The 18,886-nt window shown below is 44.4% G+C and overlaps 1 protein-coding gene across 1 annotated transcript in view; it reads right to left on the bottom strand.

Annotated features, from left to right (window-relative positions):
- The window catches only part of ACSL3 (acyl-CoA synthetase long chain family member 3), a 60,776-nt gene extending 49,762 nt beyond the window's left edge, over window positions 1-11,014 (bottom strand). The window contains exon 1 of the mRNA XM_072042564.1: window positions 10,839-11,014. The gene's annotated coding sequence lies outside the window, so the exon portion shown is untranslated. The remainder of the gene's footprint in view (window positions 1-10,838) is intronic.
- Window positions 11,015-18,886: the final 7,872 nt, after the last annotated feature.

The raw sequence follows: 18,886 nt of genomic DNA, 5'->3' as shown, positions 1-18,886 counted from the left end.
ACCTAAGTTTTAAACATACACAAACACATGACAACATACTGATTTAAACAGATTTCTACATATATTCAGTATTCTTTTGAACCTCTTTATAGATTCCTGATCTAGCATAGGCAAAGTTTTACCTGATTTCAGGGACTGTACCATGTTATTCTGCTTGAACATAGTTTGGTACAGAGTTGGGCTTTGGAAGGTGTGGAGGATAGCAGTGTAATTAATGTGTGTTTTACACTGGAATGCTTTTCCTGTATAAGGTGCACGTATTAGAGACTGTGGGAGGTTGCAAGCTTTCCTATACAAACTATGTACGATGATAAGAACTGCCAAGTTAAAATATTAGCTGGTTTATATTTTAAATAAAAAGGCACAGCAGCACAATTAAAGGCAATAAAGAAGTTCTTCTGTCACCCTAGGCAGCAAAGGAGTTTCTTTCACATTCAGGCAGTAAAGGAGTTTCTGGGAAAACATACATGTACATGGCTCCTATAAATTGCATTAATATATTCACAAACACTTGATTTATTTATTTTTTTCAGTTTCCAGTAAGAAACACTCATTAACTGTTCTCACTTTAAAAAGTTTCAGGCGTCCAGAGAAGGGAAAAGGAACGCTGCCATATGTTTTGATCAACAACAGAGAAGGAATAGCAAGTAGTAACTAGCAGGGGAGCTTGCAAGTGAGCTTAAGAAAATACTGATTAGGAAATGCAGTCAACTGACTCATCAGGAAAGAGAACAGAGAAGCAATGTTATCTTGTTAAATACGGCCAATTCAAACTAATATCCAGTGGGAATTAATAAAAACAAAAGTAAGAGCTGCACTGAAAGAGGAGAGTCTATGGATGGGTAGATGTGTGTAGAAGGCTGGCATTAATCTTTGATGAGCATACTGCTGCGTACTGATACTCAGGAAGAAGCCAGAGGGGGAAAAAACAGTGCCACGGATATAACAGATGTGAAAGCTTTTAGCTAAAAATCCCTGGAGGGGCACAAACAAAATTAAGAACTTCAAGAAGGTGCATATGGTTAAACTAAAACCAAATTGACTTCTTATGTGAAATAACAGAGACAATTAAAGGACTTGGGTAGGACAAATCTCTTCGTCTGGATAGAATGTATTTCTTTTGTATGCCTTCAGACTTGTGAAAAATAAATGACTCTATAATTAGCAAGCTTTCTCCATGACTCATTAAGTTATTGAGCATTACAAATGAAAATAGTATTACTCAAATTAAATGGATTTTAACTAAAGAGAAGATGTTAACTAAAGAGATGATTTTCATTAAAGAGATGAAGTTTTCAAACTGCTTGCTTAGAGCTTACTTTGTTTTGGCTACAAACAATAACCCATCCAGCAAAAGGGCACACACACCTTGCATTTCTTAATTAAACAATCAAATTGGCATTGCAATGCTCTGTTTCTAAAGATAGCCTGGTAGTGGCGTTCCAAATGCCCTCTTAAAACACGGAGAAGGCTGAACCAATAGTGCAGGGGGCAGGGAAACCAGCTGGGCTGCAGGTTCTGGCAGCAGAAGCTGCTTGTGTTCCTGAAGTGATCAATTCCCACAACTACTAATTTGGGGGTGTTGTTTTAAAAGACAGATTTATTTTTCTCCTAGAGAAAGCAGCATGAGGTTTCTGTGCTGAATAGTCTCCACTTACGTATCAGTACATTTGACTCATTTTTATCCGTGAAGCTTTTTGTTTCCAAGTAAAGGAACAAATGAGTAAGTTGCTAAGCTGAAATTGGAAAGCAGCAAACTCTGGCAACATCCCCCAAATGATTAATTATTCAGTAGACCAATTGGTAATATGGTCATGCCCAGAGCTAATATGCACCGCCACTTCTCACAGAGAGAGATTGATGACATTAATAATAAGGTGATCAAGGGTAGAGTGTAAAATTCATCATCACTTGACACAGTTCTGCTTTGTAAATGCTTGTGTACTTCTTTAAATGCTTCTCTTGTATTTTCTAACGCCAAACATATTGCTAACCTATTGCAATAAATCAGCGTGCCATTTCAGTATTAATAGTATGATAACCCCCCAAAAACCTGAAGTTTCCAGCTGGGGGAGGCACGTAAATCTGTAAAGCAACCTGCAAGGCGCGCTCTGTAACACCACCATGCTCTGGACCTGCCATGCCATGAGAAATTGCGTTGCCCACGCAAAACCAGAGGCAGGATTAAAAATAGATTTTATTTCTGCTCTTGAACTTCCTTGCTCAAAAGCCTCCTGTCATTTTCTAGGCCAATGAAACTTTACAGCTGAGCTGACAGTGTCAAAGGCAGCCAAGAGGAATCAGAAGCGTCTCACAATGAACAGTGACTCCAGCCTGCAGATAAAAGGTGATCCTTACGGGCTCCAAAGACAGTGGTGTCCTGAAGGACCAGGGCTTTACAATCAATTTAATCATCAAATAGACCAAAGAAACACCCAGACATGGTCTGAGCCCCTGCTCTGTCTGAGCTCCAGCGTGCCTGCTGGCTGGCACCTCACCACACACTCAAACTTCACTCCATGGGCACTGTTGTGCCGGGCGTGCCACAACCTGGCGTGCCAATGCCTGCTGCAGCTTTGTGCTCAGTATTTAATCCACCTCATATTTCAGGTCGCAGTGCTGATGGCAGCACAAGCAGCCTGTGTGCTCAGCGCACAGCAGGGGCCGAGCCGCCCTGGTGGGACCCTGCTGGGAGATCTTGGCTTTCAGAGCACCATCATCAGACTCCCCAGGTTTGTCCAGATCACCCTGTGCTCACCTGAGATTTGAGAAGGAAGCAGGAAAAAGGCCAATTCCCAAGCCAGACTTGCTTTCTTTGACAGTTTTGAGCAAACAAACAGGGCAAAGAAGCAGTATTGCAGATGGGAGTCGGTAGTTAAGAGCTGTTTGTAATGGACAGCGAGTGGCTCAAACAAAGCTCTGCCTTCCCACTGCAGCAAGTGAAAGCTGCACCGGTCTCAGTTTTGGCTTTTCTTTACAAGGTTTTGTTTAGTCAACTACCGTGCAATGTGTTCCTAAAACAGAAACATTTTCCAGTCTGAGACTTTGACGATGAAACAAACATGGTCAAGAGTTTCCGAAAGAGAAAGTTAAATTCAGGCTTTTGTGCAAGTCAAATGTTTGGGGTTATTTGAGAAAATCATTTGAGGTAAACTGCTGAGTACTTGGCAGTTTGGGAAACACTGGGAACTTAACTAAACTTGGGAAACACTGTTACTTACTTAGGAGCCTGAATGTGCCTGGATGTGTTTGGGGAAAACATCCCCCAATTCTCATGTCTTCTGTGCAAACCAAATCCCTGATGTAACTCCTCCACAGACATTTGCACTGTTCTTCTGTCGCAAGGGTCTACGTCTGCATAAAAATTTCATGAAATTAGTCATTGCTACCCTACTGTATTTGTATAGCATCACTTCAAACATGTAAACCTGAGAATCGTAACCAACGCCAAAAAAATCAAACATGAAAAGCAAAGGGAGGATGAATGAATACTGTTTCTTTCTCTGGCGTATTAGCTGAAGATAAGTAAAGTTGCTTTGGAGCAGAGCAAATTTCAGACACAAAATTGTGACTAAGTATAACAGTACTCTCTGGTGAACTTGGTTATCCTGGAAATTAATAGAGAATTATAAAAGTAGGGCTAAAAGGATTTAGAGTTCTACCTAAACTATAAAGCAAGCTGTGGAATCATTCAAGCAATGGATTCATGCACTGCAGGTTCACCAGAATAATTTAATTACAGAGAAGTCATTCCTGGAAAAACAAAGTCGACTTCTGTAAAAAACAGGCAGTTGTTCTGTCTCTTTTGTGATGTGTACAAAACAAAAGTTTCTTTCAAAAAAGAAAGCCACTGCAGTAAGTCTCTGGACTGGTGTGTAAAAATCAAGCGTTTTGTGACTCACGGACACCAAAGTGCTGTTGATCAATGCATTCAGGGTCAGATTATTCAAACCGCATTATGTATTCATCTTTGAAATTGATTTCGAATCTGGAGTTGCTTGAATCCTAACACCTGCATCTGATTTCACTTTGGCATAATGAATCAATCATTCTAATACCCATGAAATTTAGTGCGTGAAAAATCAGTTCATGGAACATGCCTGGATGTCCTCTGTAGCGAAGTGCAGCAACGCTTCAGTAAAACTGTGAAGCTTCAGAAGAATGGCTTTCAGCACGCTGTGTACAGGAGGGAGCAGCTACCTTCCCCCTGCCAGAGGCAAGGGAACTAAACTATTACACTGATTTCACTAAGCTCAGATAGCCAGTCCTTCAAAAAGTTAGGCCTGCAGCAGACCCGTGCTGCCCTGCAGACTGTGCTCAGCAGTGCTCCACTCGCTGCTGCTTGAGGCTTGCAAGGCAATAGTTTGCTGTGTTTAGGTAAGACAAACTGCTCTTTGCACATTAAGCTTCTGTTTTGGAGCCTGGAGCTACAGAGCAGCAGAGGAGACAACCTTAAACATGTTGTTAATGGATGGGAGGAAAAAAAAAAAAAGTTAACTCTTTCCATAAAACCTAATTTATGACAGTTGCACATGTATAAAAACTGTGATTATTCAGGGACTTGCATGTCCACAGGTTCTTCTGGGCAGTGCCAAGCAGAATGTCACATCTGCTCGATTCTACGTTTACAGTGTTCCCTACTGATTGCCTCAGACAAATAATTCAACATGCTGCTTAAAGGCACCTTCGCTCTTCAGTTTACTCTTCAGTAATGACAGGAGATTCAGTTAAGGTTTGGCTGACGGATGTACCCCTTTGCTTCACAGCGATTGCCTAGTGATTGAAAATCTGGCATCAGAGACAGCAGACAATAAAATAGAACTTGGCTAGCAGGTAGATTTTCTGTGCCTAATAAAAAGCAATTACAAAATTCAATACATTTTAAGGATTTCTCACAGCAGTAGCAGAGAAAGGGATCAGCAGCTTTAAAAAAGCAAAATAAATTCTAAAACAGTGATACACTTACATATTAATATTCTATTCTATATAGTAAAAATATATTTAAAAGCTGTAAATATTGAACTGAGAACTTATGGCAACAAGTAAAATTAGAATATATATAAGAAAATATCAGAGAATAGAAAGCAAATATTCAGAGACTAAGAACAGGAGGATTTAAGAGAAAAGTCATATTCAAGAATTTATTCTGCAGGGTGCAATAATGAAAGTACAATACTAATCCTACATCTTGTCATTCTTCTGAAGAATCCAAGAAGGCATAAGAAATGGAAGACAATGTGGTCTTTTTGATGATTACAGTGATACAACACTGAGTTCAGATATAGGGTGGTTTGGGTTTAGGGAAAATAGGTCAGTAATATCTGAGAGCATACAGAGAATTCATCCTCACCTGACACAGGAAAGGTCTAAGGATTAGAAGGATTAAGATTAAGGCAGACAGTTCATGCATGAGGAAGACTACAAGCACGTTTTCTTAACAGCAGATAAATGAGGACATCCGCATGACCTACATCCCTAGAAAACGTTTGCTTGGTCATCTAATGGGCCATAGGTGTGTTCTTCAAAATACTGCACTATGTACCTCTTACCTCTACTGATATTTCCAAGACAAGAGCATTTCCAAGAAATGAAAGTTGAATATATGTGAATAGGTATAAAAAAAAAAATAAACAACAAATACTTTGTATGCGCAGTGAATATTTTTAAGCATTTGTTCCCCAAAATCTTTCCCTTAGGAGACCAAAGATTTATTACATTTGCAGGAGAACATCATAACTCAAAGAAATCTTAAGTCATAAAGGAGCAATCCACCTTAAACACGAGCAGCATTTCTTGCTAACTACTGCATGCTGGCCCTTGCTGGAGACAACCCATGCCAAGAAATTCTAACCTCAATCCAAATATATGTTACCTTTGGCAAGATGACAACAAACATGACTTTATCCTCTCAAACTATAAATAACTCACAAAATACATTTTAGGCTTGTCTTTGGTGGCCAATTAAGCACAGAAAGAATGCAATATGCTCGGCATGCAGTGCAGACGAGGACCATTGCATTCCTCTGCAGCCAGCTGTCATCCAACAGCGTGACAGATAGCACAGGTATTCAGAGACCTCCTATAAGCAAAGAAAGCATGTTTTTAATATATTAAGCTTTCATGCCTACGACAACCTAGGAAAAAATGAACATACTTCAGCTAGTAGTCATCACCTACTCACTGTAACATTTTAAAATTATATCTGTGCTTCATTTAGGTTATCTGGGTTGTTTTTAAGGGCACTTTGTCTCATCTGTTTCTCTAGTTGAGACAAAAGCCTGGAATTTCAAATCGTCCTAATCCACACAGCTCACCCAGGTCATGTTCTCACACAACCTGTTCTGCTCCTGGAAGACATTCAGAGAGAGATTACCAAGCTCAATTGCATCGACTGAGTCAGCTCCATTTTCTTCCAGAATAGGACGCTAACACAGTCAACAGCATTATTTTGCTGGTAGCAAGGCAATGCTACTCACTGGGTGGGGGCAATAACTACCACTTAAGTAAACAAGTAGAAATGAACTGTGTATTCTGGAGGCCCAGGTAAAAGTTTTATTAATTCCTTAAAAATATGCACAGATATAAAATCCTGGACCTGATAAACAGTCATCGTACACTTGAAAATCTACTTAATCTCTTATGATAAAGTAATAAAAATGATTAGCTTTGTACTGTGTGGACTTGTTAGGTATGTCTGCAAACTATAGGGCTTTTTAGCACACTGTCTTCTAAGAATAAATTAGAGCACCATTTTTTCAATTTTGAGTCCGTAACAGACAACAATACTACTCTGGTGATACTGTAATTAGCAATGATGTAAATGTAATAGTGAATAATTAACATAGTTACCCAAAGCGTGTTGTGGAATATCTAATCTGCGTGTGAAATCTGGATGCCTCTGGGATATGATCAGCCAGCAGAACTGTCATTAGGTGCCATTTGCTTTGTTCCTGCTGAGCCAGTGAAAGCTTGATACAAACCACTGAGAATTAATAGCTATTAAGAAACCTAGCTTAAAAAGCATTAAACACGTATCTCCTTATTTTTATTGTATAAGGGATACCAGATTTTATAGAAATGTAAAGTTTTCTGTGACTTTTTCAAAGAAGAAAACAGAAAAACAACGTGTTTAACTGATCCCTCTTTATTTCTACCTTTAGCAGTTTGCAACAGCAATACACGAGCCCCTTGAGACTTTTTTTTATTACTCCAGCTCCTTCTCAGTACACAGCACTGAAGGTAACAATCAACAGCTCAGCAATTACGCCATAAAAAGAGCAGTTATTTTTTAAGCAAAAGAAAATCCAGCTTGCAGCCTGATTTTAGAAGTTGATTAGGGCTATTCTGCAAATTTAGGAAGAATCGTGCAGCGTGGAACAGATTACACCCCACCACCCCTACTCAGTAGTTCTATATTACATTCAGTAATTATCTCTTGCCTGGAGGAATACTAAGTAGCCATGTTCCTAATTCTAAGGCACCAAACGATCTCTCATTGTGCCAAAAAGCAATGCTGCCAAAGCACTTAGTCTTCATAAAAATAAATAAGCAAATAAATAAAAATCAGCAAGTAAGACTTCAGTGCTTAAATAAACAAAGTTTGAAATTTTGACAGGCTCAGAATCCAGAATGTAAAGGATGCAATGTTAGGTTTATTGCTTTTTTTTAATTTATTTTTTTTGGTGCAAGTAATTTTATTTATTTTTTTTAATTGTAGGCTTACAAAGTGGCTTTCAAGAAATACTTATTACGTACAGAACCCAGTCCTTGATTTAGCAAGTATCTATATGCTATGATATCATGGGAATTGACTAACGTAAGTGCAAAATAATTCCCACTTGAAATGCCAGCTGTGAAGCAGCACAGCTGTGCCTTCCTGAAAACACAGCCGGCAGAACTGCAACTGGCATTTCAGGAAGGAGGTGTTATATTTCAAGAATAACTCTCTTAAAAGAACACAACAAAACTGGTGCCAAGGAAGGAGAGGCCAGCAAACAGGTAACCACCCTGTTTGACTGTGCTTTTTGTGTCCTCTGAAAATTCTGCTTCATCTCCTGCCATATTTCTCCCTCCCTGCAGTAACTGTAGTCCTCACAAATGACTTCATCTGTACCTGGCTGCTCCCAGCACCTAACTCAAATGCTCCGACTCAGCTGCTGTAACCCCTGCTCTCCCTCACCTTTGCCCTTTTTCTTCTTTGACTTCATTGCTCGTTGTGGCAGGGGGAACGCAGCCCTTGATCTTACAACAGTCCCACTAGACCAGCACCAACATTTACAGGCTAGCAAATTAGCATAGGAGGCTGCAACCACAAGGAAAAGGCCTTTTCATACTTGACAAACAACATGCATACTTCTGCTGCCACGTAAGTGGCAACATGGTTATGGCTAGGCGCATGACGATGACTAACAGGGCTGCAGATTAATACCTCTTGGGTGCACGGAGATACGCTCACACCATCAGGAATGCTTACAGCGTGAGGGTTCTTCCCTGCCTCCCAAGTAACACTTTCCCCTCCGTGCTTTTATTTTTCCACCAGGAGCTAAGATTTCCAAACGTGACAGTAAGAACACCTGTGGATGTCCTGAACCGACAAACTGGTGTTTACCCACAGAAAGCCAGATACATTTTTAAAACAACTGGAAGTTGATGCATCCGCACCCCATCGCATTGGCACTAATTGCACTAATAGCCCCTCTTCACAGAATCACAGAATCACAGAATCTCTAGGTTGGAAGAGACCTCAAGATCATCGAGTCCAACCTCTGACCTAACACTAACAGTCCCCACTAAACCATATCCCTAAGTTCTACATCTAAACGTCTTTTGAAGACTTCCAGGGATGGTGACTCAACCACCTCCCTGGGCAGCCTGTTCCAATGTCTAACAACCCTTTCAGTAAAGAAATTCTTCCTAACATCTAACCTAAAACTCCCCTGGCGCAACTTTAGCCCGTTCCCCCTCGTCCTGTCACCAGGCACAAGGGAGAACAGGCCAACCCCCATCTCGCTAGAGCCTCCTTTAATATACTTATACAGAGTGATAAGGTCACCCCTGAGCCTCCTCTTCTCCAGGCTGAACAAGCCCAGCTCCTTCAGCCGCTCCTCATAGGACTTGCTCTCCAGGCCCCTCACCAGCTTCGTCGCCCTTCTCTGGACCCGCTCAAGCACCTCGATGTCCTTCTTGTAGCGAGGGGCCCAGAACTGAACACAGTACTCGAGGTGCGGCCTCACCAGAGCCGAGTACAGGGGGACGATCACCTCCCTAGCCCTGCTGGTCACAGTGTTTCTGATACAAGCCAGGATGCCGTTGGCCTTCTTGGCCACCTGAGCACACTGCTGGCTCATATTCAGCCGACTGTCCACCATCACTCCCAGGTCCTTCTCTGCCTGGCAGCTCTCCAGCCATTCCTCTCCCAAGGAAAAACCTTCGTAACAGGTTTAATGACCACGTTTCAGGGGCTGCATTCTCTGCCCCTCAGCTCTGCTGCCTGAACCCTCCCCTACTTGGGTGGCAGAGCGCTTGCGTGCAGAACAGACCAGTTCCAGTTCCTCAGCTCTTGTTGGCTCAGCCCAGCTCTTGCTGTTGGTTTTCATTCAGTCCTTCAATGGGTGACTGAAAGGATGGGATAATTGGCCTTTGATGTCATTCAGAGTGGTAATTCCCTGCTCGCCATGATCTGCAACCAGCATTGGCAGGAGAATGCTTCTCACTGGGATCAGTGGAGGCACTGCTGCTCCCCTAAGCCAGTTATTTTAAATCACATCTAAACATGGAATTATCGGCTTAAGATCAGCCTTTCTCCCCTGCAGCAGGTTCAATTAGATGCAATACACGTTAGCTAAAAAGAAGAATTACATCCCTCTCACTTGAGCCAACCCTCCCTCCCTCCCCAGCTTCGCTAGGTGCTGGCTCCTGTTTAATTAAAGAACTGGCAGCCTGGCCGTAGGTATGCGAGCAAATACCTCGGCGGGTGACGCAGCCGCGTGCCTGTTTGCGTAGCTGAATGCCAGACACTGAGGCACAGCAGTGCTCACTGCACACACTGCCCTGCCTCTTAATTCCTGACATCCTTGCCTAGGGCACACGTGTGACTCAGCGCCATTTCTTCTGCCTGGCAACACCTTGCTCCTGCTGGTATTCATTTGCCTTCTCTCGAGCTCGTCCCCTAAGCAAGAACAAACAGGCACAGCACCAGAAAGCACCCCAGGCTTCTTCCCACCTCCCCTTGTGCCTGTGCCCACTCCTGTCCCTCCTCGCAGTCAGTACCCTGCGTTTCCAGGCAGGTCTTGCTGTGCTGGTCAGCACATACGTAGTGGCAGCACACCTACCCGGCACTTGGCAGCAGGAGTGCTGCTATATTCCACGCACAGCCTAAAAGCCTGCCGCAGTCAAGGCCTTGGAAACATCAGGAGGCTTGCAAGGAGGATAACAAAACAAAAACACAGCTATGTTTTTGTTTTTCCTATGGAGCCTTTTAATAAATAAATAAATCACTAGGTCACCTATTGAGCAGGATTACCATTTAAAAAGAAAGAAAAGTATGAAAACAAGAAGACATAAATATTGCTCTTGCTAACACCCAACCCCCAGCCCCCAGCATGGTTGCTTTTGCCAGACCCGGCCGGGGACAGCTCCTGCTGGGACGAGCAGCAAGCGCTGAAACACAGCCCCCAGCAGGCACTGCTGGGTGGGGAAGGTCAGACCCAAGGCAAGAAGGCAAGCCCCCCTTTTCTCATTGCTGAATTAAAATGGTGAGGGTAAATCCTACATCCTCAGAAGCCAGAATGTTTCGTGTAACACCAGCCGGGTGAGGACTTCACCCGGCATCCAAATACCTCTGGAGTTCAGGCGAGCGCAGCTCCAGGTGTGACACTGGTGTCTTCCTTGTGCCCATGGTGGAGCTCCTCGGCTTCCTTTCAGCTTTACAGGCTCATGTCTCAGGCTGTGGTTCCACGGAGCATCTCCTCCTCAGGGCAAGCCCTTCTTTGCGCACAGACTCTCAGCCAGACTTCTGAAATGATTCAGTGGAAGAAATACACAAAATACACTCCAATACAGTCCAAGAGGCATGAGCAACAAGTGAGCAGTGAGAATGCCAGGAGCCCATAGTCACAGCCCCTCACTTCACGAGATTGCATGTAATTAAGATTGTGATTTAGCATTGTTGAATTAATTTTTTCCAATCCTCATTCACTTGTTTTTATTGAAGGGGAATGCTCTGAAAGCAGCTGAAATCATGGTATTGGGTCACCACATTCATCTGCATGTAGGCTTCAGCCAGGAAATTAGGCAAGCTTTGCATGCTTCAAGTTTAAAATGGAAAACTCCAGTCCAAACTTCTCTTGCTTGTTGTGCCTGTTTCCTTAGTTGCCAAGATTTGCTTGAAATTGATGCTGAATCAGGAAACTTTAGAAGAATACAACCAGAAAAGAAATCAAGGTGAATTGTGTACATTTTGAAAGATTTCACTTAATTTTTTAATATTGCTGCACTAAGGAAAATACTTTAAAGAATCCAAGGATGCCCTTCATATGAAACGGTGGAACAAACCTAAGGCCAACAAGGAGAATGCTGATGGAACTACTTCACCTTTCAAACATGAAACCCTTCCCTTCAGTAATTTTTTGACTTTGACCTGGGATAGAGCAGAGCAACAGCAACCCTCAAATTGCCTTATACAGCACTGAGCTGGACTTGAAGTACCTTAGGAGAGAACTAAGAAAGCTTATGCAAAGTCAGCATTCAAAACTTCTACGACTTATTAGGAATGGAAGGTAGATGCAGAAATTCTCCCATTTTATACATACATGCACACAGACGTGCTTGTTTACATACAAATTAACATTTGACATCTCCCATCCATGGCAGCTCCTTTGCTGCAAGCCCCTCACCAAAACTTAGGGGGTGGCTGCGCAGCCGCCTTCAAACACAAAGAGGGCCTGAACATTATGTTCTGATTCTTTTTATTTTGAATGGTGATAAATTCTTAAAAAGGACATCTAGGTAACTGTGCTGAGAAATCACGTTTTACCTGAGCTCAGGCCGATGGTCTAACAATACCACTTTTTTCAATACCTGGGCAATTAAAATGTAGTCCCAGTGAGCGCACAGATGAAAGCTCTTTTTCAGTTGGAAATGTAATTGAAAGTTATCCAAAGTAATAATGACAAGAAGACCATAGCAGCATTGGCATTAGATCAGAAGTCAGCCCTGGTGCATTAAAAACGTCCCTCTGTACCGCTCCTGATCAGAGGAAAGATTAAACTGCACACAGGGCTGGCTGGCGCTCTCTTAACGAGTTCTGGCAGCTGGGTTACAGCCCTGGCTAGCAGTGAAGCGTGCAGTTTTCACTTACAATCAAGGCTACAGCCTGAAAGGGAGAAGGAATCAAACTCCCCTCTTTGCACTGAGTGCTGGAGAGCAAGCACGCCTGGTGTGTTCGGCAGCAGGTGGTAACACTGGAGCCTTCTAACGATGACGGGATGCTTGGGTGTTCCCTTCCATTTTCCTTGTTTTAATGCAGGCGATTAAAACCACAGCTATCCACCTGCACCCCCAGTGAGGGCTGGTTTTGCCTGCTGGCTGCACCCAGTGAGCGCAAGCAGCGGGTGCCTGCAGCGAGGGGAGGCGCTGGGACACCGCCGTGGCCAGCACAATCCAGATGCCCTCAGAGATAGATCGAGGCGGGGTGGCCGTGCCTGACTGCTGCTCAACCAGCACGGGGCAGAGCAGCCCCCCTGCTGCGCAGATGGGTGAGGAGCTGCCCATCGAGCTGGACAGGAACGGCAGAGGAAGCTGAAAACACCACGCAGCAGTCTCACCTGGGAGCAGCATCCCAGTCTTGGCACGGAGCTGAAATTGTCAGGAGGTTTGCTGAGAGCACCGGGCTACGGCCTTCGTTGGAAGCAGAATCAGAATTTTGGATGCCACTCTGCATGAAGTGCAATGTGGTTTTTAGCAATTTTAAATGGAAATTAGCACTCTTAAATGGAAAGGCTCTTATGCCTTTCAGTGTCAGGCTCTCATCTATTTTCTTCAGCTCTTACCACCTTGCACTGTGAAATCCTATACAGCAAACATAGAATAGAGTCAGGTGACATTGGAAAAATATCCTTCAAATACTGAAAAGGACACATCACATATAACAATAGCACAACTGACAACAATGCCTTATAAATATTAAGCATGTCAACACTAATATTCAGCTGCCACTGTGGACAATAGACAAATAGTGCAAGAAACATTGTTAAAGCTGGGGATTTCCATGCACATAACCTTTTCCCCAAAGGTTCAGAGTGCCAGCTTATCAACACACAAAATCCATTGAAGAGATTCTTGCAGAAACAAGATGTGGTTTTTAGGATTCTAGTTAATAAAATAATTAGTTCAACTTCAAAGTCATTTTATGTTGTTACATTCATACTTTTGGTTTTGTGCCTTCAAGTGGGGACCATTTACTTACATACTTTGCTTTTTACTAACTGTAAGAAACCTGTTTGCTTTGTTTTCCTGTGTCTTACCTGAAAGATCAAACCAGCTTTCAAAACAAAAATTATTGTCTGCAGGACTCTGGGGGCTGTCTTTTCTATGCAGGTAAACAGCAATACCTCAAAAAGAGTACTGAAGTCGGTGATTATCACTTACTGGTTTTACTTCCTCCACGTCATTCTGACAGCATATCCAGATTTAGATAAGGATCAGAGCTTTTCACACCCATGAGTGGTTTTCTTCAAAGGGAGATGAGCTTCTCAAGGCTCCCTGGCAGGGCTAGTTAGCTTGCAGAGAGGGTCAGGCTTTCCGCACTGGATTGTGAGAGACAGGGAAGTCAAGGGTTTACTAGGATCAGGCCATGAAGATAACTTATTCTCGTCTGCTTTTTACGCCAGCCTGCACAGACTGGTTATTAGGAGGGGGATTTGCAGGTGCTACAGGAGGAGCAGGAAGCAAGCCTGTGAGAGAGCTGCGAGCACCAGCAGGCTTTGGCATCCAGCTACACTGCCAGCACTCTGCAGGAGCAGCCTGGGGAGCAGTGACAACGCAGCAGCCAGAGGTAAACCAAGGCCGAGAGGATGAGGGCCCAGGCTGAGTCCCAGGGCAATCCACTCATGAACGCTCATTTGTCCGTTACAAAATGACCAGCCCCATGACTCCTTTGGGAGTCCATTTCCTGCACACCAACCTGCTCCCGAGTCCGAGACCAGCACTCAGGACTACTTGCTTGGTTGAAAGACGCAGAAGGCCCAATTTCCCCCTTGAAATTGTTTTCAAACATGAGACACTGTTACAGCCTCGGTACCTATAAATGGTATCCTCCTGAGCTGATTAGCCACTGTCTGAAATAACTTTTAACCAGTTTTTAAGACTGAATCAGGACTCTGAAGTTCTGCGCTCCCACACAGATTGTGCCACGGGGCTGAAGTCTGTCGTACCTAAGCTTAATGTTTTCTTCAGCAGCAAGCATTTTCCCAACAGTTTCTAAACATCTGGAGTTATATGGGACTGTCTGGGTGATGAGAAAACCTAAATGCTTTGCTCTGAAAAGGGCAGTCTCCTAAAACAACACTTCCTGCAAGGCAAAGAGGTCTTGAGAACAGATTCCTGCAAGGCTTGCAAGAGGACCCCAAGTCTGAAAGCCAAACAAACAAAAAGCCCACGTTGTCTTCAAGGCAGACTGGATCAGCACTTTTTCCTCCAGCCCTACGAATCTCAGATGACCTGTTAGTGACTCTTAACTTCTGCCTCACGTAAAACTGAAACAAGCTTGATGCGTAAGACCCAGGATACCACACTACACACTAGGGAAATTCAGCCTTCTCAGGTTTTCCTGCTGACTTCAAGACCTTTTCCCCCGCACTGTATGTTTTCAAAGAAAGAGAAAATGCTACAGTCAACTGCAGTTCGGCCTTCCTGCTGTTTGATTCAAAGCAGATCTGAATTAGCTGCCTCAGAAGAGTTGCTACACACCAGACACATTGCTTTGGGTTTATTTCTGTAGTGCTTCTCAGCATAGATGCTGTGAAGGTGCTGGTGCTTGGTCACTGAATCCAGAACCTGAGGACAGAGGCTGGGGGAAAGTTCTGGCATGTCTGCGTTAGCATTTTAGTTCAGATTAGGAATTGCTTCGGCTCATTTAAACTGAATCTCCCAAGCATAACGCAAAGAATTGAAGTTACGGTTTGTGATGAGTAAACCCTGTAAAACTGAAAGACCAATTCCTATGTACAACTTCACTTTTCACCAGGAAATAACACTTAAGCTAGGATTGGAAATGGAGACATCTCTTGCCTAATTTTTTGGATGTGATGAGCACTGTGGACACAGCGTCCATAATGCCTTTTCAGTACACCTGTAAATCATTCTGCACACATTAATTCCTGATACAATGACTGTGAATATTTGGCTTTGGCTGCATAGCACTTTTTCTCTCTCTCTCCCTTTCTCTGTTGTTAGCACCTGCAATTTCAGCTGCATTTCCTTCTCCGCAGCTTCCCTCCATGTCTGGACGCTACAGGTGCTCCACACCACCACATACAGGACATGCTGCAATTCAAAGGCCAAAAGTTGCTAAAGCGCTTATGCAAGTTAATTACTGTGCCTGTTTAATCCCACATAATGCAGATTAGCACTGTCAACTACTGCTCCAAGAGCAGTTGATGTAACAGACTGGCCCGCTGTCATTCACACCGTCTTCCAGAGCAGCAGAGTTGCCTACCCTGGAGTTAGGAAATGCTGATCAGTGCTGGAAGTAGAAACCTCTCACGCTGTTCCCTGGGTACTATCAATATGTAGGAAGCAGACACAAGAGTGAGATATGACAAGCAGGTTTGAAGAAGGTATTGGACCCCTTCTTTCCAGGTAAAAAGTGCACTTGGTTACATCTTTGATTCCATGCCCCGCTTTTGAATGATGGGTTGAAAATCTTCTTAAAAAGGTCTTAGAGACAGCCCCACGAGGTTGGTGTCCTTTCTTCAAGACACTCCTCAATATTTGCCTATCAAACTAGAAAATCTAAGACATGTTTTTGTATCAAAATGAATAGCAACAGGCAGTCTGACCTGAACAGGAAACCATCTACAAGGGAAGGAGATGGTGGAACGGCAAGGGGCTGATTGGGAACCTCAGCTTCTCACAACTTGAGTCAAATCTAATTGGATTAATTTACAGTCATTACTCAGATAAAATGCCCTTTGGCGTCAAAGTGTGTTTACATAGCACCTGCTTATTCCTCAAAAGAGCGTGAATACCATGTCTTCAGATGCATAACTTCATGAATTAATGGCATGCCATACTTCAGGATTTCCAATAATGCTTTTCCTGTTCTGGAGGAGTAAATAATACCAGTTATCCTGATTTGTAAGTGGTTACCAGAACGCATTTCATACGCCACCACTGTTAACTAAGCTACAGTAATAACACATGCTTCCTCAACCAGCATATTATACGAGAGTTAAACAAATATTTTCCACCTCATCAGATTTTTATGGTCAAATTACAGTCTTTATCTCTGGTTCATAGCTGATAAAACTTGGTTTGACGGAGTTAATAGTGACAGAATTCATTGATATGTGATAAGGCCTTCACCGCTGGCTGTGACTCAAGGCACAGGACAGTAAACTTATTAAAAGCATTTCTTAATTCTTGTGATTTAGGTATAGATGCAGTAAAACTCAATCATTGTTGCTAATATAAAAAAGGATAATTAAATATAAATCCTTTTTTTTTTAAACATTGGAAATCTGTCTTTTGTGTTCTGAGATTTTTTTCAAGCAAGAAAGACATGAGTTTCGAAGATGAACGAATGTCTGTAAATTTTTAACGAAAACAAGCATGCTTTGCCTGCTAACCCCAGTGCCTAAGGGGGGACAAAACTTTGCCTTAAACAGGAAGGTCATGCTGAAACACGTTCCCATAGCATCTGCCTGTCAGCACCCCTCTGCAGCACTGCAGTGATGCTGTCCTGGGGCAGGGGGCTACATGGGTGAGCTGCCACAGGATGCTGGAGCCAGGGCCTTCCCTGTCCATAGCTGCCCCATCCTTGCACCCCTGCCAGTTTCTGCTGCCCTGAATTTCAACGAAGGCTTGAGGCAAGATGCCAGGCTGAGATGTGGACGTGCACCTTGTCCTACCAGCTCTGCTAAGGGAGGGATGACGTCCATTGGAGATGGGGCAGGCAGCACAGTGGTGATGTCTCAGACACTGTGGCAGGATCTGCAGCAGCACAAGTACTAAAACCACCAATTTTTGCTGGTTCCCCAAGGACAGGGTGTATTCAGAGGGGGTTACCTCTGACTTTGCATGAAATAGAACAAATGTGAGGGAAGGAAAGCAAACATTTTGGTCGATCATTAGCCAAGCCACTCACTTCACAGAGTGCTGGTACAGAAAGTTGCAAAAGAGGGAGGCAAAAGCATCCCGCAGAGACAACACGGCAAGTGCAGGACAGCAGAGTGGGGTTTGGGAGAGAGGCTTTGGGTGTTGTTCATCAAAAGGATGAACACAATGAAAAACACATTCTGCTATAAAACATAACCAGGTTCCCAATCTGTGTTTGAGAATACTAAATATTTTTTCCACAGGGTCTTTTCTCCTTTTCTCTGAAGATCACAAAGTGATGAGACATTTCAGATAGCATCTGAAGTAGCAACAGTCTTGCCAGCTCTCTCTTCTTTGCCTTCCCTCCTCCTCCCAGCCTTAAGAACTCGGGAGGAGGAATGCAAAGCCACTAAGTCATTTAAATGGAGAAAAACGTCAGACAAAACACTGAGCCAGGAGGAAATCAGGTGGAAGAAAATGAGACAGCAGCAGGCAATGGATGCATCAAAGCAGCAGTGGCAACTCCTGGGCACAGGAGCACAACCACGCAGCCCCGAGCATCAGGAGGCAAGGAGTGGACGCATTAACCCCAGCAAGCTCGAGCTTTGTAGGGATTCAGCCCCAAGGTCCCCCAAGGGGCAGCAGGACAAGCTCTCCTCCTCCGCTGTCCCTCTCATCCCACCTCCCCAGGCTAGGGAGCACCGCCTAGTCACAGCTACATTCAGTTTCAGAAAGGAGCGCATGCCTCAACCTTGATATCCAGGGAGAGATAATAAAGAACAACCTCTCATAAGATGATAAAGAATAGCCCTTGCTACCGAGGACCGGCTGTTCTCAGCACTTATTTATGACTCTGGGGACCGGACCAAAACCAAAATCGTGCTGCCACAGCGCCTGCCTCAGAGGCTTTCTGTGCATGAGGACACGCCGCACACCCGGCCGCGGCACAGCGGCGGCACCTGGCGGTGGCAGGGGAGACACCGAGCCCGAGCCCCCGGCCCTGGCCCCAGCCCCCCGGGGCGGCCATGGCACCCCCGGCCCGGTGCTGAGGGGACGCGAAGGGAGCGGGGCTGAGATGGCCGCCGGGCGTGAGGCGCCATGCCCCGGGTCCCGCCTCAGCGGCTGCAGCTGCGCCTTCCTTCGCCGCCTCTATGGCGGACAGGAGCCTGGTTCATACAAAACGTGTAAATGTGGCACCGGCCATGCACAGCACCACCTGTAAATGCCACAGCGACGGAGGAGGCTCGGCGAGCAGCTGGGGGACACGGCCAGCGGGGCGGTCAGGGTGAGGGGACGCACCATGCACCCCCTGTGGCAGTGTTCAGCCACCCTGCCCCACCGAGCCCTCAGCACCCTTCAGGTGGCAACACAAGAGTTGGCAAAGAAAAGAAAAAAAAAACACAGAAATGGCACCAGGATGAGGGAAAGACAGGCAGAACGTAGAGGAGGCAGCTCCTGTTTCTCTCCTCTGCCCCTCCAACCTCAGCCTGTCCCAGCGAGGGCTATGAAGGCACCTTAAAAAAACAACAAACCCCTCACAAAGCTGCCCCAAAATCGGCTGCCAGGTGCT

Source organism: Anas platyrhynchos, chromosome 9 (assembly GCF_047663525.1).
Source record: "Anas platyrhynchos isolate ZD024472 breed Pekin duck chromosome 9, IASCAAS_PekinDuck_T2T, whole genome shotgun sequence".
In the NCBI taxonomy this organism is placed as follows: Eukaryota; Metazoa; Chordata; class Aves; order Anseriformes; family Anatidae; genus Anas; species Anas platyrhynchos.
The sequence above is the reverse complement of the archived record's forward strand: the minus strand, read 5'-3'. Positions and strand labels throughout refer to the sequence as shown.